General features: G+C 41.4%; 6 non-coding genes across 6 annotated transcripts; all 6 read right to left on the reverse strand.

The window, feature by feature from the left end:
* Positions 1-2,170: 2,170 nt before the first annotated feature.
* On the reverse strand, positions 2,171-2,243 carry TRNAK-UUU (transfer RNA lysine (anticodon UUU)). The gene has a single exon. It is a non-coding gene; the product is annotated as a tRNA-Lys (tRNA).
* A 952-nt stretch (positions 2,244-3,195) lies between these two features.
* On the reverse strand, positions 3,196-3,268 carry TRNAK-UUU (transfer RNA lysine (anticodon UUU)). The gene has a single exon. It is a non-coding gene; the product is annotated as a tRNA-Lys (tRNA).
* A 3,079-nt stretch (positions 3,269-6,347) lies between these two features.
* Positions 6,348-6,420, reverse strand: TRNAK-UUU (transfer RNA lysine (anticodon UUU)). Its single transcript has one exon. It is a non-coding gene; the product is annotated as a tRNA-Lys (tRNA).
* A 13,087-nt stretch (positions 6,421-19,507) lies between these two features.
* TRNAK-UUU (transfer RNA lysine (anticodon UUU)) lies at positions 19,508-19,580 on the reverse strand. Its single transcript has one exon. It is a non-coding gene; the product is annotated as a tRNA-Lys (tRNA).
* A 976-nt stretch (positions 19,581-20,556) lies between these two features.
* Positions 20,557-20,629, reverse strand: TRNAK-UUU (transfer RNA lysine (anticodon UUU)). The gene has a single exon. It is a non-coding gene; the product is annotated as a tRNA-Lys (tRNA).
* Positions 20,630-21,605: 976 nt separating this feature from the next.
* On the reverse strand, positions 21,606-21,678 carry TRNAK-UUU (transfer RNA lysine (anticodon UUU)). Its single transcript has one exon. It is a non-coding gene; the product is annotated as a tRNA-Lys (tRNA).
* Between the last annotated feature and the right edge of the window lie 375 nt (positions 21,679-22,053).

A 22,053-nucleotide genomic window follows, 5' to 3' on the forward strand; every position in this document is an offset into this window, starting at 1 on the left:
AACTAATCTTCAAGCACAAGCTGAGATTTAAACAATACAAAGTGATCTGTTGAAATTTAAAAGCTTAACGCCTGAAAAGGGACTTGAACCCTGGACCCTCAGATTAAAAGTCTGATGCTCTACCGACTGGTAGAGCATCAAGCTCCTTCTGAAAAAACTTAGCACATTTTTCAAGATTTACTTACGATTCATCTAAATGTATCTTCAGATATGTTGATTTTTTTCATGTGTGTGTACATACCCAAAACCAAAGCCAGCACATAGTCTGCCAGCATAATGAGGTGTCAGGTTACATCTCTTTTTATACTCTATGTATAGGAAACAGGGGAAGAGGAGTGATGAGTATTCAGCCCATTGAAAGGCTATCAGATTTGGGCAGTTAAAGGCAGGTGAAGTTGCATCATCAAGCGGTTGATTTAGTTTACTCCAAAGCTGAATTCACATTCACACAGCTCAGTATTGATTAATTTTGACTTTCATATTGGTACTGCTAAATGTGCTGCAAAGAAAAAAAAGTAGGAATCACTCTGATTCTGTGTGTTTTTTATGGGAGACATCATAGCTGCTAGTTTCCACACATCAGCTTAAAGAGTTTTGAAAGTTAGACATAGAGTCTACAGAGGGAAAAATGCCGAAAACAAGTCATAAAATTGCCAAAGTAGTGTTAATCCTCATATCCACATGACATTTATTTCTGAAAAGCTAGGTATGATTTAAACAAAGCTAAATGATAGGTCTAGGTTAAAAAGCCTCAAAACTGAACAATGACGTAAATAATGGACCCTCAGATTAAAAGACGGGTGCTTTACAGACTGAGCTATCCAGGTTCTTTCTAAGTGCACTTTTGCAACATTTTCGAAAAAAATGTCTCTGTCCATATTTAAGTTTACTCAGAAAAATTATCATCCAATATGAGTGTTCAAAGCCCAAACCAAGCACATAATCAATGATTTGTCGTGAATTTGGACATATTCAAAGACATGTTTTTTGTTTTTTTCTCTAGTGTAAAAGAGCATTTTATTTCTGATGTCAAACATGTGCATTAAGCATGCAACTAATCTTCAAGCACAAGCTGAGATTTAAACAATACAAAGTGATCTGTTGAGATTTAAAAGCTTAACGCCTGAACAGGGACTTGAACCCTGGACCCTCAGATTAAAAGTCTGATGCTCTACCAACTGGTAGACCATCAAGCTCCTTCTGAACAAACTTAGCACATTTTTCAAAATTTACTTCCGATTCATCTAAATGTATCTTCAGATATGTTGATTTTTTTCATATGTGTGTACATACCCAAAACCAAAGCCAGCACATAGTCTGCCAGCATAATGAGGTGTCAGGTTACATCTCTTTTTATACTCTATGTATAGGAAACAGGGGAAGAGGAGTGATGAGTATTCAGCCCAGTGAAAGGCTATCAGATTTGGGCAGTTAAAGGCAGGTGAAGTTGCATCATCAAGCGGTTGATTTAGTTTACTCCAAAGCTGAATTCACATTCACACAGCTTAGTATTGATTAATTTTGACTTTCATATTGGTACTCCTAAATGTGCTGCAAAGAAAAAAAAGTAGGAATCACTCTGATTCTGTGCGTTTTTTATGGGAGACATCATAGCTGCTAGTTTCCATACATCAGCTTAAAGAGTATTGAAAGTTAGACATAGAGTCTACAGAGGGAAAAATGCTGAAAACAAGTCATAAAATTGCCAAAGTAGTGTTAATCCTCATATCCACATGACAATTATTTCTGAAAAGCTAGGTATGATTTAAACAAAGCTAAATGATAGGTCTAGGTTAAAAAGCCTCAAAACTGAACAATGACGTAAATAATGGACCCTCAGATTAAAAGACGTTTGCTTTACAGACTGAGCTATCCAGGTTCTTTCTAAGTGCACTTTTGCAACATTTTCAAAAAAAATGTCTCTGTCCATATTTAAGTATACTCAGAAAAATTATCATCCAATATGACTGTTCAAAGCCAAACCAAGCACATATAAATGATTTGTCGTGAATTTGGACATATTCAAAGACATGTTTTTTGTTTTTTTCTCTAGTGTAAAAGAGCATTTTATTTCTCATGTCAAACAAGTGCATTAAGCATGCAACTAATCTTCAAGCACGAGCTGAGATTTAAACAATACAAAGTGATCTGTTGAGATTTATAAGCTTAATGCCTGAACAGGGAATTGAACCCTGGACCCTCAGATTAAAAGTCTGATGCTCTACCGACTGAGCTATCCAGGCTCCTTCTGAGCAAACTTAGCACATTTTTCAAGATTTGCTTCTGATTCATCTAAATGTATCTTCAGATATGTTGATTTTTTTCATATGTGTGTACATACCCAAAACCAAAGCCAGCACATAGTCTGCCAGCATAATGAGGTGTCAGGTTACATCTCTTTTTATACTCTATGTATAGGAAACAGGGGAAGAGGAATGATGAGTATTCAGCCCAGTGAAAGGCTATCAGATTTGGGCAGTTAAAGGCAGGTGAAGTTGCATCATCAAGCGGTTGATTTAGTTTACTCCAAAGCTGAATTCACATTCACACAGCTCAGTATTGATTAATTTTGACTTTCATATTGGTACTGCTAAATGTGCTGCAAAGAAAAAAATGTAGGAATCACTCTGATTCTGTGTGTTTTTTATGGGAGACATCATAGCTGCTAGTTTCCACACATCAGCTTAAAGAGTTTTGAAAGTTAGACATAGAGTCTACAGAGGGAAAAATGCCGAAAACAAGTCATAAAATTGTCAAAGTAGTGTTAATCCTCATATCCACATGACATTTATTTCTGAAAAGCTAGGTATGATTTAAACAAAGCTAAATGATAGGTCTAGGTTAAAAAGCCTCAAAACTGAACAATGACGTAAATAATGGACCATCAGATTAAAAGACGGGTGCCTTACAGACTGAGCTATCCAGGTTCTTTCTAAGTGCACTTTTGCAACATTTTCGAAAAAAATGTCTCTGTCCATATTTAAGTTTACTCAGAAAAATTATCATCCAAGCACATAATCAATGATTTGTCGTGAATTTGGACATATTCAAAGACATGTTTTTTGTTTTTTTCTCTAGTGTAAAAGAGCATTTTATTTCTCATGTCAAACAAGTGCATTAAGCATGCAACTAATCTTCAAGCACAAGCTGAGATTTAAACAATACAAAGTGATCTGTTGAGATTTAAAAGCTTAATGCCTGAACAGGGACTTGAACCCTGGACCCTCAGATTAAAAGTCTGATGCTCTACCGACTGAGCTATCCAGGCTCCTTCTGAACAAACTTAGCACATTTTTCAAGATTTACTTCCGATTCATCTAAATGTATCTTCAGATATGTTGATTTTTTTCATATGTGTGTACATACCCAAAACCAAAGCCAGAACATAGTCTGCCAGCATAATAAGGTGTCAGGTTACATCTCTTTTTATACTCTATGTATAGGAAACAGGGGAAGAGGAGTGATGAGTATTCAGCCCAGTGAAAGGCTATCAGATTTGGGCAGTTAAAGGCATGTGAAGTTGCATCATCAAGCGGATGATTTAGTTTACTCCAAAGCTGAATTCACATTCACACAGCTCAGTATTGATTAATTTTGACTTTCATATTGGTACTGCTAAATGTGCTGCAAAGAAAAAAAAGTAGGAATCACTCTGATTCTGTGCGTTGTTTATGGGAGACATCATAGCTGCTAGTTTCCACACATCAGCTTAAAGAGTATTGAAAGTTAGACATAGAGTCTACAGAGGGAAAAATGCCGAAAACGAGTCATAAAATTGTCAAAGTAGTGTTAATCCTCATATCCACATGACATTTATTTCTGAAAAGCTAGGTATGATTTAAACAAAGCTAAATGATAGGTCTAGGTTAAAAAGCCTCAAAACTGAACAAAGACGTAAATAATGGACCCTCAGATTAAAAGATGGGTGCTTTACAGACTGAGCTATCCAGGTTCTTTCTAAGTGCACTTTTGCAACATTTTCAAAAAAAATGTCTCTGTCCATATTTAAGTATACTCAGAAAAATTATCATCCAATATGACTGTTCAAAGCCAAAACCAAGCTCATAATCAATGATTTGTCTTGAATTTGGACATATTCAAAGACATGTTTTTTGTTTTTTTCTCTAGAGTAAAAGAGCATTTTATTTCTCATGTCAAACAAGTGCATTAAGCATGCAACTAATCTTCAAGCACAAGCTGAGATTTAAACAATACAAAGTGATCTGTTGAGATTTAAAAGCTTAACGCCTGAAAGGGGACTTGAACCCTGGACCCTCAGATTAAAAGTCTGATGTTCTACCGACTGAGCTATCAAGGCTCCTTCTGAGCAAACTTAGCACATTTTTCAAGATTTACTTCCGATTCATCTAAATGTATCTTCAGATATGTTGATTTTTTTTCATATGTGTGTACATACCCAAAACCAAAGCCAGCACATAGTCTGCCAGCATAATGAGGTGTCTGGTTACATCTCTTTTTATACTCTATGTATAGGAAACAGGGGAAGAGGAGTGATGAGTATTCAGCCCAGTGAAAGGCTATCAGATTTGGGCAGTTAAAGGCAGGTGAAGTTGCATCATCAAGCGGTTGATTTAGTTTACTCCAAAGCTGAATTCACATTCACACAGCTCAGCATTGATTAATTTTGACTTTCATATTGGTACTGCTAAATGTGCTGCAAAGAAAAAAAAGTAGGAATCACTCTGATTCTGTGTGTTTTTTATGGGAGACATCATAGCTGCTAGTTTCCACCCATCAGCGTAAAGAGTACTGAAAGTTAGACATAGAGTCTACAGAGGGAAAAATGCAGAAAACAAGTCATAAAATTGCCAAAGTAGTGTTAATCCTCATATCCACATGACATTTATTTCTGAAAAGCTAGGTATGATTTAAACAAAGCTAAATGATAGGTCTAGGTTAAAAAGCCTTAAAACTGAGCAATGACGTAAATAATGGACCCTCAGATTAAAAGACGGGTGCTTTACTTACTGAGCTATCCAATTTTCTTTCTAAGTGCACTGTTGCAACATTTTCAAAAAAAATGTCTCTGTCCATATTTAAGTATATTCAGAAAAATTATCATTCAATATGACTGTTCAAAGCCAAAATCAAGCACATAATCAATGATTTGTCGTGAATTTGGACATATTCAAAGACATGTTTTTTGTTTTTTTCTCTAGTGTAAAAGAGCATTTTATTTCTCATGTCAAACAAGTGCATTAAGCATGCAACTAATCTTCAAGTACAAGCTGAGATTTAAACAATTCAAAGTGATCTTTTGAGATTTGAAAGCTTAATGCCTGAACAGGGGCTTGAACCCTGAACCCACAGATTAAAAGTCTGATGCTCTACCGAATGAGCTATCCATGCTCCTTCTGAACAAGCTTAGCACATTTTTCAAGATTTGCCTCTGATTCATCTAAATGAATCTTCAGATATGTTGATTTTTTTCATATGTGTGTACATACCCAAAACCAAAGCCAGCACATAGTCTGCCAACATAATTAGGTGTCAGGTTACATCTCTTTTTATACTCTATGTATAGGAAACAGGGGAAGAGGAATGATGAGTATTCAGCCCAGTGAAAGGCTATCAGATTTGGGCAGTTAAAGGCAGGTGAAGTTGCATCATCAAGCGGTTGATTTAGTTTACTCCAAAGCTGAATTAACATTCACACAGCTCAGTATTGATTAATTTTGACTTTCATATTGGTACTGCTAAATGTGCTGCAAAGAAAAAAAAGGAGCAATCACTCTGATTCTGTGTGTTTTTTATGGGAGACATCATAGCTGCTAGTTTCCACCCATCTGCTTAAAGAGTACTGAAAGTTAGACATAGAGCCTACAGAGGGAAAAATACAGAAAACAAGTCATAAAATTGCCAAAGTAGTGTTAATCCTCATATCCACATGACATTTATTTCTGAAAAGCTAGGTATGATTTAAACAAAGCTAAATGATAGGTCTAGGTTAAAAAGCCTCAAAACTGAACAATTACGTAAATAATGGACCCTCAGATTAAAAGACGGGTGCTTTACAGACTGAGCTATCCAGGTTCTTTCTAAGTGCACTTTTGCAACATTTTCAAAAAAAATGTCTCTGTCCATATTTAAGTAAACTCAGAAAAACTATCATCCAATATGACTGTTCAAAGCAAAAACCAAGCACATAATCAATGATTTGTCGTGAGTTTGGACACATTCAAAGACATCTTTTTTGTTTTTTTCTCTACTGTAAAAGAACATTTTATTTCTCATGTCAAACAAGTACATTAAGCATGCAACTAATCTTCAAACACAAGCTGAGATTTAAACAATACAAAGTGATCTTTTGAGATTTTAAAGCTTAATGCCTGAACAGGGACTTGAACCCTGGACCCTCAGATTAAAAGTCTGATGCTCTACCGACCGAGCTATCCAGGCTCCTTCTGTACAAACTTAGCACATTTTATAAGATTTACTGCCGATTCATCTAAATGGGCAGTTAAAGGCAGGTGAAGCTGCATCATCAAGCGGTTGATTTAGTTTACTCCAAAGCTGAATTCACATTCACACAGCTCAGTATTGATTAATTTTGACTTTAATATTGGTACTGTTAAATGTGCTGCAAAGAAAAAAAAAGTAGGAATCACTCTGATTCTGTGTGTTTTTTATGGGAGACATCATAGCTGCTAGTTTCCACCCATCAGCTTAAAGAGTACAGAAAGTTAGACATAGAGTCTACAGAGGGAAAAATGCAGAAAACAAGTCATAAAATTGCCAAAGTAGTGTTAATCCTCATATCCACATGACATTTATTTCTGAAAAGCTAGGTATGATTTAAACAAAGCTAAATGATAGGTCTAGGTTAAAAAGCCTCAAAACTGAACAATGACGTAAATAATGGACCCTCAGATTAAAAGATGGGTGCTTTACAGACTGAGCTATCCAGGTTCTTTCTAAGTGCACTTTTGCAACATTTTCAAAAAAAATGTCTCTGTCCATATTTAAGTATACTCAGAAAAATTATCATCCAATATGACTGTTCAAAGCCAAAACCAAGCACATAATCAATGATTTGTCGTGAGTTTGGACATATTCAAAGACATGTTTTTTCTCTAGTGTAAAAGAGCATTTTATTTCTCATGTCAAACAAGTGCATTAAGCATGCAACTAATCTTCAAGCACAAGCTGAGATTTAAACAATACCAAGTGATCTGTTGAGATTTAAAAGCTTAATGCCTGAACAAGGACTTGAACACTGGACCATCAAATTAAAAGTCTGATGCTATACCGACTGAGCTATCCAGGTTCCTTCTGAACAAACTTAGCACATTTTTCAAGAATTACTTCCGATTCATCTAAATGTATCTTCAGATATGTTGATTTTTTTCATATGTGTGTACATACCCAATACCAAAGCCAGCACATAGTCTGCCAGCATAATGAGGTGTCAGGTTACATCTCTTTTTATACTCTATGTACAGGAAACAGGGGAAGAGGAGTGATGAGTTTTCAGCCCAGTGAAAGGCTATCAGTTTTGGGCAGTTAAAGGCAGGTGAAGTTGCATCATCAAGCGGTTGATTTAGTTTACTCCAAAGCTGAATTCTCATTCACACAGCTCAGTATTGATTAATTTTGAATTTCATATTGGTACTGCTAAATGTGCTGCAAAGAAAAAAAAGTAGGAATCACTCTGATTCTGTGTGTTTTTTATAGGAGACATCATAGCTGCTAGTTTCCACCCATCAGCTTAAAGAGTACTGAAAGTTAGACATAGAGTCTACAGAGGGAAAAATGCAGAAAACAAGTCATAAAATTGCCAAAGTAGTGTTAATCCTCATATCCACATGACATTTATTTCTGAAAAGCTAGGTATGATTTAAACAAAGCTATATGATAGGTCTAGGTTAAAAAGCCTCAAAACTGAACAATGACGTAAATAATGGACCCTCAGATTAAAAGACGGGTGCTTTACAGACTGAGCTATCCAGGTTCTTTCTAAGTGCACTTTTGCAACATTTTCAAAAAAAATGTCTCTGTCCATATTTAAGTATACTCAGAAAAATTATCATCCAATATGACTGTTCAAAGCCAAAACCAAGCACATAATCAATAATTTGTCGTGAATTTGGACATATTCAAAGACATGTTTTTTGTTTTTTTCTCTAGTGTAAAAGAGCATTTTATTTCTCATGTCAAACAAGTGCATTAAGCATGCAACTAATCTTCAAGCACAAGCTGAGATTTAAACAATACAAAGTGATCTGTTGAGTAGTGTTGAGCCACCCCCGTAGTGTTCGAGTTCGGTTCGGTTCGTCGAACACCCGTGTGTTCGCCGAACTGTTCGTCGAACTGTTCGTCGAACACCTTCGAACACCGTTAAAACCAATGGCAGGCAAACAAAAACATATAGAAACACATAGAAAACACCTTCAAAGGTGTCCAAAAGCTGACAAACTGCTCAGAAGACACAACTAACACATGGAAAAGTGACAAGTACATATAGTCATGCGAAAAGAAAAGAGGTGGAGGAGTAAAAGGAGGGGGAGACACAGATATAGGCATGTCATGCCCTTCTAAAATCCAAAAAGTGAGAAACCGACACGGCCAGTCCGCTCCTGCCCGTGCCACCTCCGTGTCGCCGGGTTTGTGCCAGAGCCACGGTGAACCCTGACGGCCAGCCCCCCTCTCCCAATACTGGTGCCTGTCCGCTGGTGGGTCGATAGAGCCCCCCTGTGGTGGAGGCAGCTCTAAGCTTTTTAATTTAAATTGTCCCTCTAATTTGAATGAATACACTTTAAATCCATTTACAAGGATCTATTGGAGGGCAAGTCTCATGCCAGCAGCCGCGTAATTCCAGCTCCAGTAGCGTCCACTAAAGCTGCTGCAGTTAAAAAGCTTTTATAAGTATCGAGCTCGGCTGTCCACCGCAAGGCATCCTAGTGCCAGTCCCAGCCCCTATGCCTTGCGGTGCCTCCTGATGCTCTTCACTGAGTATCCCGTGGTCCCGAAGCATTTCCTTTGAAAAAATTAAGTGTCCAAACTACAGGTGGTGTAGCTTGCTTAACAGCCGGGATAATCCGCTGACTAGCAGACACTGCTACTAGGCACAAAGTATTTCCTGGGCTAGATGCAGTTAAAAATTTGTAATTAGATACTCTCGTTGGATGCTGAGAAAGCATTCCATAGAGTCTCCTGGCACGCCATATATGATTCTCTTAAAAAGCTTGGGGTAGGGGTCTAGGGGACCCTTTTATAGCCAAAATCACGGCCCTGTATCACAATACGTCACCTAGGCTGAAGATAAATGGAACTGTAGCACCGAGGGCTCGGTTGCTACAGACGTATTGCACCTCACCCAGAGGTGTGATATCTCACTCTCAGATAAGGATGGAGTGTGGATCAGGACCCGACACCTGCATGCATTACACCACATTGCCGTGGGGCAGGGCGACCAATATGCCCCTGAGATGGGCACGACAGTCCCTGTCCCTGGCTGGAGTGGGGGGAGGGAACACTGATTAAGGGGAACCCTGCAGTGCAGGAACAGGGAGGAAGCAGTTCCTGGGTGCATTGAGAAGGGAGTATAAAAGGTGGGCACCATCTTAGTTCAGTGCAGAGAAGTCTGAGCAGAAGTGGCAGGGAGCAGGGGCTCTGCATGAGCTCTGTTCTGGAGGCGGGCCTAGTAACAGAGGCCCAGGCCTGCAAGAGGGAGAAGGAAGGAAGAGGAGCGGAGAAGGCTCCAGGAACGAGGAATGAAGGGATCCCAGGGGTGCGGACGGGCGAGTCGCCACCGCATGCCCGAATCCACCTGCGTGGAGGGGTCAGGCCAAAGGGGGAGACCGGTCCCCGAACTAGTGGAGGCAGGAAACGACCCTCAGCTAGAAACCGGAGGCTCTGACATTTTATGTGGCGCAGCCCCTTGCTCCACCCGCTAGGAAGGCACCACATAGGGTCAGGGAAACTGGCGCCAAGTTTACCAAGAGGAGGCCCGAGGCAGCCGGACAGAAGTGTTGGTAAGAAAGGCCAGACAAAGGACACACAAAGGGGGTCCTGTGAAGCGCTCCAAAGTTATCTGGGAGTTGTCTGAGCCCCTCACCTGGTGAGCACAGTACGACGTGGGCAGCCGTTACCTGCAGACGTGGTCTGGATAATAAGAACTGTGAGTAAAGGCCCTGAACTGCATCACTGACTCCGTGTCATTACTGCTGCTGCCCTGCACCATCACCCCCATCCTCCGCATACACTGTCCTGAGGCTATACTCCTCCCGTGGGGAGTTATTCTACGCTCTGCTGCACCCACAACACCAGCCTTAGCGGTCTTCCCTGTAGCGGCGGTTCACTCTGACCGCAATCCACGGGTGGCGTAGTCGGACATTTAAACATCAAAACCACATAAATAGTTCCGCCACTGGTTTGACCGCCCTGAGCCACGGAACCGGATCGCCGCCACGAAGACTACAACCACCAGCATCCACCAAAAAGGGTCCGGCTCCGGGTGTCCCAAGGCCCAGGGGGTGCGTCAGAACATTTTCATCACCTTTCACAATCACCAATGGGACAAGGCAGGGATGTCCTCTGTCCCCTCTCTTATACATCCTAGTGACGGAGCACCTGCTCTCATCAATTCGCCATAACCCCAATATTAGGTGGATTGAGGTGGGAGGCACCGAGTACAAGTGCTCTTTATTTGCTGATGATGTCCTAGTATATATCACTCAATCACATATATCCATCCCTGCTGTTATGGCTGAAATAGATCACTTTGTTACATGGTAAAATTTTAAAATCAATGCAGCGAAGTCTGAGGCCCTCGATGTCTCCCTCCCTAAATCCATATAGGATTCCATCCAGTCCAACTTTCCCTTTGCCTGGCCCTCACAGGGTATCAAATACTTAGGAATTCCTATTCATAGAGACCTCTCCCATCTATGTTATCTTAATTTTGGGCCCTTTATTGAACAATTCCATACAGACCACGGTTGGCAAGTTAGAACTGTAAGATTCACTACGTGAACCACTGGTGTTTTGTGGAAAAGCACATGTACACCGCGTTCCAAATTATTATGCAAAAAGTGTTTAGGAGTGATAAGGGAAGAATTTGTTTGTTTGTCAGTTAAACTCATTGATGGTGATGTGTGTCAGGGCTCTTTATATCACTGTAAGCAATTGCAGACACCTGTGCTAATTAGTTTGGCAGGTGTGTCCAATGAAAGGCAAGACTACTTAAGAAGGCTCTCTCACATTATTAAGCAGCCTACATTTTCTGCCAAAATGGGAAAGAAAAAGGATGTGTCGGCTGCTGATAAGCAACAAATTGTGGAGTGTTTAGGTCAAGGCATGACTACAATCAACATTGTGCGATGATCAGGATGAAGTGTCTTGGCAATCAAGAAGTATGTAGCTGATTCACAGCACACACGTGTGCGTGCTGATAAGGGCAAATTGAGGACTCTTTCCTACAGGCAATTACGTCAGGTTGAAAGAGCAGCGGCAAAAAAGCCTTGTCATAGCAGCAGACAAGTTTTTGAAGCTGCTTGTGCCTCCAACGTCCCCCGAACAACAAGATGCAGGGTCCTTCAGAGGTTTGCAGCTGTGCATACGCCATCCTGTCGACCTCCTCTATCCACTTCACACAAGCAGAAACGGCTCCAGTGGGCCAAACATTACATGAAGACTGATTTCAAAACTGTTTTGTTCACGGATGAGTGCCGTGCAGCGCTCGATGGTCCAGATGAATGGAGTGGAGGATGGCTGGTTGATGGACACCCCACGCAAACACGGCTACAGCGCCAATAAGGAGGAGGTGGAGTAATGTTTTGGGCTGGAATCATGGGGAGAGAGATTGTCGGCCCCTTTAGGATCCCTGAAGGCGCTAAAGATGAACTCCATAATGTATGTGGATTTTCTCAAACAGCACTTCCTGCCATGGTTCAAGAAGAAGAACCGTGTATTTCACAGCAAGATCATTTTTCTGCATGATAATGCACCATCTCATGCTGCACATAAAACATCTGCATCTCTGGCTGATATGGGCATAAAAGGGGACAAACTTATGGTGTGACCCCCATGCTCCCCTGACCTCTACCCCATTCAGAACCTTTGGAGCATCATTAAAAGGAGTGTCTATGATGGCGGGAGGCAGTTCACATCTAAGCAACAGCTCTGGGAGGGTATTCTGTCCTCATGCAAAACAATTGAAGCAGAAACCATCCAAAACCTGACAAATTCAATGGACGAGAGAGTTCAGAAGCTCCTTTCGAACAAGGGGTCCTATGTGAAAATGTAACATCACCTAGAATAAAGTTTTGAGTTGAAAACTGTTTGATTTCAGTTTCTAACAACCTGCTAATGCTTATAATTTCAAAAATGACCATTTTTTTGGTCTTTATTAAAATGAAAAGGTTGATCGAAAAGTTTGGGGGATCTAAGAGTGTGGCAACCCAGTAGTCATGATTACTTCGAATTCTGACAATATGAGGGTCATGCTGCAGGTAGTGCAGCAAGAAGGCACTTATGTGTCTTGCGCATCTCGGAGCCCCAAAATTATTTTCCGGGCTAGATGCAGCTAAAAATTATTTTTAATTTTAAATCTGGTGAAGCTTATTATAGATGGCCTAATAGGATCAGTGCTGCACACTGCTACAAAGCCCAAATTATTTTCCAGTCAAGATACAGATAAACATGATTAGTAATTTGAAAGCTTAAAATGGTTGGTAGGGTGATTTTAACCAATCATCAAGCTTTTACTCTCCCCAGGATGACACAGGGGTAGAAAAGTCGTTTCGGATCCATGATTTGTTCATCTTTATGAACGTGAGTCTGTCTACATTATCAGTGGAGAGCCGCGTGCGCTTATCTGTCAGCACACCACCAGCAGCGCTGAACACACGTTCAGACAGAACGCTGGCTGCGGGGCATGACAAGATCTCCAAGGCGTAAGTGGCTAGCTCCGGCCATTTATCCAGATTGGAAGCCCAAAAAGAGCAAGGGTCCAGTGACACAGTCGTGGCTTCAATGTTTACTTGGAGATACTCCTGTACCATCGTCTCTAGGCGTTGACTATGTGTCAGACTTCTTGTCTCCTGTGGCCTTGCAAAGGATGGGCTAAAAAAGTAGTGAAATGATTCCGCAAAATTGATGTTACCAGCAGATACTGTGGTTCTGTTACGGTTTGAGTGCTGAACACTTGACGGTCCCACGGTTGGCAAGTTGGAACTGTGAGATTCACTACGTGCACCACTGGTATTTTGTGGAAAAGCACATGTAAGATTCTGCAACAGTCTCTGCTGATACTCCTGCATGCGTGCATCCCTTTCTATGGCAGGAATAATTTCTGCAAATTTACTTTTGTACCGGGGATCTAACAGTGTGGCAACCCAGTAGTCAGGATTATTTCTAATTCTCACAATTCGAGGGTCATGTTGCAGGTAGTGCAGCAAGAAGGCACTCATGTGTGTTGCGCATCCAGGAGCACCAAGTCCCTGTTGTGTTGGTGGCGAGGTAACAATCATGCTTCCTTCCTCTGTCCTCTCCCCCCAACCTCGCACAACAGAAATGTGATCAAGGTCTCCCTCATCTGATGAGTCTTCCATCAGTTCGTCCTCCACTTCTTCCTGGGCTCCTGCACCTTCCTCACTAGTTTGGCTGCTACCATGCGCCCTGGTAAAATCATCCCCCACCCTCACATGCCTGCTGCCTTGGTGCTGCCGACCGTCTGGACCTTGCAGATGTTAGCCCTTCCGCATACAACTTCTCCTCCTCTACTTCCTCCACCTCCTCTTGTGCCACCACCTGACTCCGAATTCTGTTTAACATGTGCTCCAGCATGTAAATCACCGGAATAGTCATGCTGATAATGGCATCGTCAGCACTAAACATCTTCGTCGCCATTTCAAAACTGTGCAGAAGGGTGCATAGGTCCCTGATCTGAGACCACTCCTCCAGCGTGATTTGCCCCACCTCTGAATCTCGTTGGCCCAGGCTATACGTCAGAACGTATTGCACCAGGGCTTGTCGGTGCTGCCACAGTCGCTGCAACATGTGCAGAGTTGAATTCCACCGGGTAGGCACATCGCATTTTAGCCGGTGAAGTGGCAGGCCCAACGACTTCTGTAGAGATGTAAGTCGCTGAGCTGCGGGATGCGAACGGCGGAAGTGAGCACACAGCGACCGTGCCCTCTGCAGAAGGCCATCTAGTCTGGGATAGTGGGCTAAAAATTGCTGGACAACCAGGTTCAACACGTGAGCCATACAAGGCACGTGTGAGACATTGCCCCGGCGAAGGGCCGCACCCAGGTTTGCAGCATTGTCGCACACGGCCTTCCCTGGTTTCAGGTCCAGTGGAGACAACCATTCATGAAATTGGTTCTCCAGAGCTGACCACAACTCCTCAGCTGTGTGACTCACATTTCCCAGACATTTCAATGTAAAAACCGCCTGATGACGTTGAGCCCTACTGCCAGCATAGTAAGGAGGTGTGCAGGATCCCTTCTGCACAGTTAGAAAGCTTGTGGCATGACCAGACAGGCTTTGGGTGCAGGTGGAAGACCGAGAGGAGGTTGAGGAGGCAGAAGCAGTGGAGGAACTTTGACATAAAGAGGATTGACGCACAACTCGTGGGGACGGCAAGACTTGGACAGCAGCCCCTTGTCCTGCTGTCACCATAGTTACCCAGTGCCCAGTCAGCGACATGTAACGCCCCTGTCCATGCCTACTCGTCCAAGTGTCTGTGGTGAAATGCACCCTGTCACACACAGAGTTTCTCAAAGAAGCGGTGATGTTGTGTGCGACATGCTGGTGGAGCGCAGGCACACCTTTCTTTGAGAAGTAGTGCCGACTGGGCATCTGGTACTGGGGCACTGCGACGGACATAAGGTCTCGAAAATCCTCTGTGTCCACCAGGCGGAAAGGCAGCATTTCTGTAGCCAAGAGCTTGCAGATGGTGAAATTCAACCTCTTAGCTTTCTCATGGCTAGGAGGAAATGGTCTTTTACTTGTCCACATCTGAGGGACCGAGGGCTGGCTATTGTGCTTAGACGGGGTTGATAAGGGTGTCCCCGGCAAACTGCCGGTCTGTGAGGAAGATGCAGGCGGACATGTTAGGTTGCCTTGATCCAAAGGTGGTGCTATCGATGTCGGACAGCGCTCAAGACCAGCTGGTGTTACCACCTCCAAAGAAAATGATGACCTGCCAATCACGCTGGCTGTTGCGGGTAAAGAGGTGGCAGGTCTGCGCCCCAAAACAGGTGTGACTGCTGTCCCCCCAGTCACAGAGGATGAAGAGGCCGCGGATGCACAAGATATGGCAGACGGTGGTTGGCCCGGCCGGCTAGGCCGCATTGTAGCACACTGAGCTTCCCACTGCAACTTATGCTTCATGTCCATGTGCCGGTTCATGCATGAAGTACTCAAACTATGTATTTTTTGGCCTCTACTTAGCTTTTGCTGACAAATGTTACAGATAACACGAGTTGGGTCATCTTTATCGATCTGAAAAAATGCCCAGGCTATGCAAGGCTTAGCACCCATGCGACCTGAAGAGCCACCACGACTTGTGGTGAGAGGCAGAGTTGTGTTTGAGGATGCAGTTGTTGACGTGCTTCCAGTACTACGTCTCTGTCCAGGAAGGCGCAACCTGACCTCGTCGTCACTAGCATCTTCCTCCACCTCCTCTGCTGACCTCATCTCTTGGCTGACTGTGGGTTGACAGTAAGTGGGATCTCCGACCTCATCATCATCACCCTGTGCGTTATCACACCCGTCGTCCTCAGAGCCAACCTGTTCCTGCCCTGACAAAAAACTAAAGTTGTCGCTCCAATCAGGTATTTGAGTCTTATCATCGTCTTCCTCATTGTCTCCACCAACAGGAGTTACAGTTTGGGAATGAGGGTCTACATTATGGTCAGAACCTTCTGCGTCTGGTCCTGGATCCGACTCATAAAGATTCTGGGCATCAGTGCAGATCATTTCCTCGTCTGGATTCACAGAAGCGCTGGAGTCGACCTCTGATTCCCAGGCTATAGTATGAGTAAACAGCTCTGCAGACTCAACCATCTGTTCTACCTCATACTCAGACGGGCAGCTGGAGATTTGGGAGCTGTGAGGAAGCAAGTGCGATTTGGGTGACACCTTTGAGGACTGGAGTATTTGTGATGTTGAAGTTGATGTGGAGGAGAGCCCACTTAAAGGAGCACTTGATATCCGTTGAAGCACCTGCTGTTTTTGTGCCTCATCTGGAATTTGTAGCGATTGGCGTGGCCGTAAGAAAGGGATCTTATCACATTGTCTGCTAAAAGAAGTGGACATTTTAGTTTGGCTGGAAGATGGTCTTTCTTCTGCACCTACCCCACGGACACAACCTTTTTTCCCCTTCCCAACACGCCTATTCCCCTTTCCACCAGCAGCAGGCCTTTTTCCACTCATTTTGGTGGTTAACTAATTCACAACTCTGGAGTTGTTTGCACAAAAAAACAATGGATGGTAACCGAGCAGAGCTGAGTGGCCAAACTGTGGTATTAGGCCAAAACTATTGGCTGGGTTAGATGCAGAAAAAAATTATTTTTAATTTGCAACCTGATGGAGGTCAGTATAGATGGACTAATAGACCAAGTCCCACACACTGCTAGAAGCCCAAATATTTTTTCAGAGCTAGATGCAGAAAAAAATTATTTTTAATTTGCAACCTGATGGAGGTCAGTATAGATGGACTAATAGAACAAGTCCCACACGCTGCTAGAAGCCCAAATATTTTTTCAGAGATAAATGAAGAAAAAAATTATTTTTAATTTGCAACCTGATGGAGGTCAGTATAGATGGACTAATAGACCAAGTCCCACACACTGCTAGAAGCCCAAATATTTTTTCAGAGCTAGATGCAGAAAAAAAATTATTTTTAATTTGCAACCTGATGGAGGTCAGTATAGATGGACTAATAGACCAAGTCCCACACACCGCTAGAAGCCCAAATATTTTTTCAGAGCTAGATGCAGAAAAAAATTATATTCAATTTGCAACCTGCTGGAGGTCAGTATAGAAGGACTAATAGAACAAGTCCCACACACTGCTAGAAGCCCAAATATTTTTTCAGAGCTAGATGCAGAAAAAAATTATTTTTAATTTGCAACCTGATGGAGGTCAGTATAGATGGACTAATAGACCAAGTCCCACACACCGCTAGAAGCCCAAATATTTTTTCAGAGCTAGATGCAGAAAAAAATTATTTTTAATTTGCAACCTGATGGAGGTCAGTATAGATGGACTAATAGACCAAGTCCCACACACCGCTAGAAGCCCAAATATTTTTTTCAGAGCTAGATGCAGAAAATTTTTTTATTCAATTTGCAACCTGATGGAGGTCAGTATAGATGGACTAATAGACCAAGTCCCACACACTGCTAGAAGCCCAAATATTTTTTCAGAGCTAGATGCAGAAAAAAATTATTTTTAATTTGCAACCTGATGGAGGTCAGTATAGATGGACTAATAGACCAAGTCCCACACACTGCTAGAAGCCCAAAAATTTTTTCAGAGCTAGATGCAGAAAAAAATTATTTTTAATTTGCAACCTGATGGAGGTCAGTATAGATGGACTAATAGAACAAGTCCCACACGCTGCTAGAAGCCCAAATAATTTTTCAGAGATAAATGAAGAAAAAAATTATTTTTAATTTGCAACCTGATGGAGGTCAGTATAGATGGACTAATAGACCAAGTCCCACACACTGCTAGAAGCCCAAATATTTTTTCAGAGCTAGATGCAGAAAAAAATTATATTCAATTTCCAACCTGCTGGAGGTCAGTATAGAAGGACTAATAGAACAAGTCCCACACACTGCTAGAATCCCAAATATTTTTTCAGAGCTAAATGAAGAAAAAAATTATTTTTAATTTGCAACCTGATGGAGGTCAGTATAGATGGACTAATAGACCAAGTCCCACACACTGCTAGAAGCCCAAATATTTTTTCAGAGCTAGATGCAGAAAAAAATTATTTTTAATTTGCAACCTGATGGAGGTCAGTATAGATGGACTAATAGAACAAGTCCCACACGCTGCTAGAAGCCCAAATATTTTTTCAGAGATAAATGAAGAAAAAAATTATTTTTAATTTGCAACCTGATGGAGGTCAGTATAGATGGACTAATAGACCAAGTCCCACACACTGCTAGAAGCCCAAATATTTTTTCAGAGCTAGATGCAGAAAAAAAATATTTTTAATTTGCAACCTGATGGAGGTCAGTATAGATGGACTAATAGACCAAGTCCCACACACCGCTAGAAGCCCAAATATTTTTTCAGAGCTAGATGCAGAAAAAAATTATATTCAATTTGCAACCTGCTGGAGGTCAGTATAGAAGGACTAATAGAACAAGTCCCACACACTGCTAGAAGCCCAAATATTTTTTCAGAGCTAAATGAAGAAAAAAAATATTTTTAATTTGCAACCTGATGGAGGTCAGTATAGATGGACTAATAGACCAAGTCCCACACACTGCTAGAAGCCCAAATATTTTTTCAGAGCTAGATGTAGAAAAAAATTATATTCAGTTTGCAACCTGATGGAGGTCAGTATAGATGGACTAATAGAATGATGCTATGCCCAAAAGATTTTACTTCACTAGGTGCAGTAAAAAAATTGGCATTCTATACACAGGTGGTATATCTTGCAACACAGATAGGCTACTCCACTGACTAACACACACTGCAATAGGCCAAAAAGGATTAGCTTTGCTAGATTCAGCCAAATGCTGTGAAAAAAACTTGCACAGCACTGGCACAGACCTGCCTGGCAAAAACTGATAGGAACTGATGCAACATAGTCCTGAAAAGGACACCAATTACAATTAGTCTTTACTCCCACAATCTATCTATTTAAAAGCACAGACCTGCTTGATAAAAGTCGTAGGAAATGCTGTAACCTAGTCCTTAAAAGGACTGCAATCACAACTATTCCCTACTCCCAAGCTATCTGTATATTTGTGCGAAAATTGGCTTGAAATTAACAAGGTATAGCGCACACAGCAACAGCGGTGCCGTCTAACACGCAGCTGCAGCAGTGAGAAAATGGTGGCGACGGGGAAAATGGCTTGGTCTTATAGGGCAAGGACATGTGACATACACTGCCAATCACACATGCCCTTGCTTGTGTGAAAAAAAGCACTTCGCTCCGTGTGTGCGCTGCTGATAGGCTGACAGATTGCACCTCCCCACTGCAAATGCGGGAAAGAGAAAAAAAAATGAAGATCTTCATTGTTCCTGCAGAGATCCATCCCCTGCCCCTCCCCCCACCCCGCTGTACACTCAAACTGCGTATTAACATTAATTTTCATCATTACTGAGAAAAAATCCAGTTATGATTTTGGTGCACGAACAGTTATCGAACATAACCTCGAACAGCCGAATTTTTCTCAAATTGTTCGTGTTCGCCGACCGGCTCGAACACCGCCCAAAACAGCTCGAATTTGAGATTGGCGAACAGTTCGAGTAGAACAACGCTCATCTCTACTGTTGAGATTTAAAAGCTTAACGCCTGAACAGAGACTTGAACCTTGGACCCTCAGATTAAAAGTCTGATGCTTTACCAACTGAGCTATCCAGGCTCCTGCTTATCAAACTTAGCACATTTTTCAAGATTTGCTTCCGATTCATCTAAGTGTATCTTCAGATATGTTGATTTTTTTCATATGTGTGTACATACCCAAAACCAAAGCCAGCACATAGTCTGCCAGCATAATGAGGTGTCAGGTTACATCTCTTTTTATACTCTATGTATAGGAAACAGGGGAAGAGGAATGATGAGTATTCAGCCCAGTGAAAGGCTATCAGATTTGGGCAGTTAAAGGCAGGTGAAGTTGCATCATCAAGCGGTTGATTTAGTTTACTCCAAAGATGAATTCACATTCACACAGCTCAGTATTGATTAATTTTGACTTTCATATTGGTACTGCTAAATGTGCTGCAAAGAAAAAAAAGTAGGAATCACTCTGATTCTGTGTGTTTTTTATGGGAGACATCATAGCTGCTAGTTTCCACCCATCAGCTTAAAGAGTACAGAAAGTTAGACATAGAGTCTACAGAGGGAAAAATGCAGAAAACAAGTCATAAAATTGCCAAAGTAGTGTTAATCCTCATATCCACATGACATTTATTTCTGAAAAGCTAGGTATGATTTAAACAAAGCTAAATGATAGGTCTAGGTTAAAAAGCCTCAAAACTGAACAATGACGTAAATAATGGACCCTCAGATTAAAAGACGGGTGCTTTACAGACTGAGCTATCCAGGTTCTTTCTAAGTGCACTTTTGCAACATTTTCAAAAAAAATGTCTCTGTCCATATTTAAGTATACTCAGAAAAATTATCATCCAATATGACTGTTCAAAGCCAAAAGCAAGCACATAATCAATGATTTGTCGTGAGTTTGGACATATTCAAAGACATGTTTTTTGTTTTTTCAATAGTGTTAAAGAGCATTTTATTTCTCATGTCAAACAAGTGCATTAAGCAGGCAACTAATCTTCAAGCACAAGCTGAGATTTAAACAATACAAAGTGATCTGTTGAGATTTAAAAGCTTAATGCCTGAAGAGGGACTTGAACCCTGGACCCTCAGATTAAAAGTCTGATGCTCTACCGACTGAGCTATCCAGGTTCCTTCTGAACAAACTTAGCACATTTTTCAAGATTTACTTCTGATTCATCTAAATGTATCTTCAGATATGTTGATTTTTTTCATATGTGTGTACATACCCAAAACCAAAGCCAGCACATAGTCTGCCAGCATAATGAGGTGTCAGGTTACATCTCTTTTTATACTCTATGTATAGGAAACAGAGGAAGAGGAGTGATGAGTATTCAGCCCAGTGAAAGGCTATCAGATTTGGGCAGTTAAAGGCAGGTGAAGTTGCATCATCAAGCGGTTGATTTAGTTTACTCCAAAGCTGAATTCACATTCACACAGCTCAGTATTGATTAATTTTGACTTTCATATTGGTACTGCTAAATGTGCTGCAAAGAAAAAAAAGTAGGAATCACTCTTATTCTGTGTGTTTTTTATGGGAGACATCATACCTGCTAGTTTCCACCCATCTGCTTAAAGAGTACTGAAAGTTAGACATAGAGTCTACAGAGGGAAAAATGCAGAAAACAAGTCATAAAATTGCCAAAGTAGTGTTAATCCTCATATCCACATGACATTTATTTCTGAAAAGCTAGGTATGATTTAAACAAAGCTAAATGATAGGTCTAGGTTAAAAAGCCTCAAAACTGAACAATGATGTAAATAATGGACCCTCAGAATAAAAGACGGGTGCTTTACAGACTGAGCTATCCAGGTTCTTTCTAAGTGCACTTTTGCAACATTTTCAAAAAAAATGTCTCTGTCCATATTTAAGTATACTCAGAAAAATTATCATCCAATATGACTGTTCAAAGCCAAAACCAAGCACATAATCAATGATTTGTCGTGAGTTTGGACATATTCAAAGACATGTTTTTGTTTTTTTCTCTACTGTAAAAGAGCATTTTATTTCTCATGTCAAACAAGTGCATTAAGCATGCAACTAATCTTCAAGCACAAGCTGAGATTTAAACAATACAAAGTGATCTTTTGAGATTTAAAAGCTTAATGCCTGAACAGGGACTTGAACCCTGGACCCTCAGATTAAAAGTCTGATGCTCTACCGACTGAGCCATCCAGGCTCCTTCTGAACAAGCTTAGCACATTTTTCAAGATTTGCTTCCGATTCATCTAAATGTATCTTCAGATATGTTGATTTTTTTCATATGTGTGTACATACCCAAAACCAAAGCCAGCACATAGTCTGCCAGCATAATGAGGTGTCAGGTTACATCTCTTTTTATAGTGTTGAGCGAGCACTAAAATGCTCGAGTGCTCGAAGCTCGGACCGAGCTCAACGTGATACTCGGGTGCTCGACCCGAGCAACGAGCCCAATGTTAGTCTATGGGAGACTAGAGCATTTTTGCGGTGGAACCCCCGGCAGTCTTTTAAAAGCCTAACAAGTGCCCAAAACGATAGTGACAGTGCTCAAATGACATGGGGACAGCATGGGGAT

The sequence above is a fragment of the Phyllobates terribilis genome, unplaced genomic scaffold (genome assembly GCF_046119375.1).
Source record: "Phyllobates terribilis strain yellow unplaced genomic scaffold, ASM4611937v1 Scaffold_1__5_contigs__length_1240528914, whole genome shotgun sequence".
NCBI lineage: Eukaryota > Metazoa > Chordata > Amphibia > Anura > Dendrobatidae > Phyllobates > Phyllobates terribilis.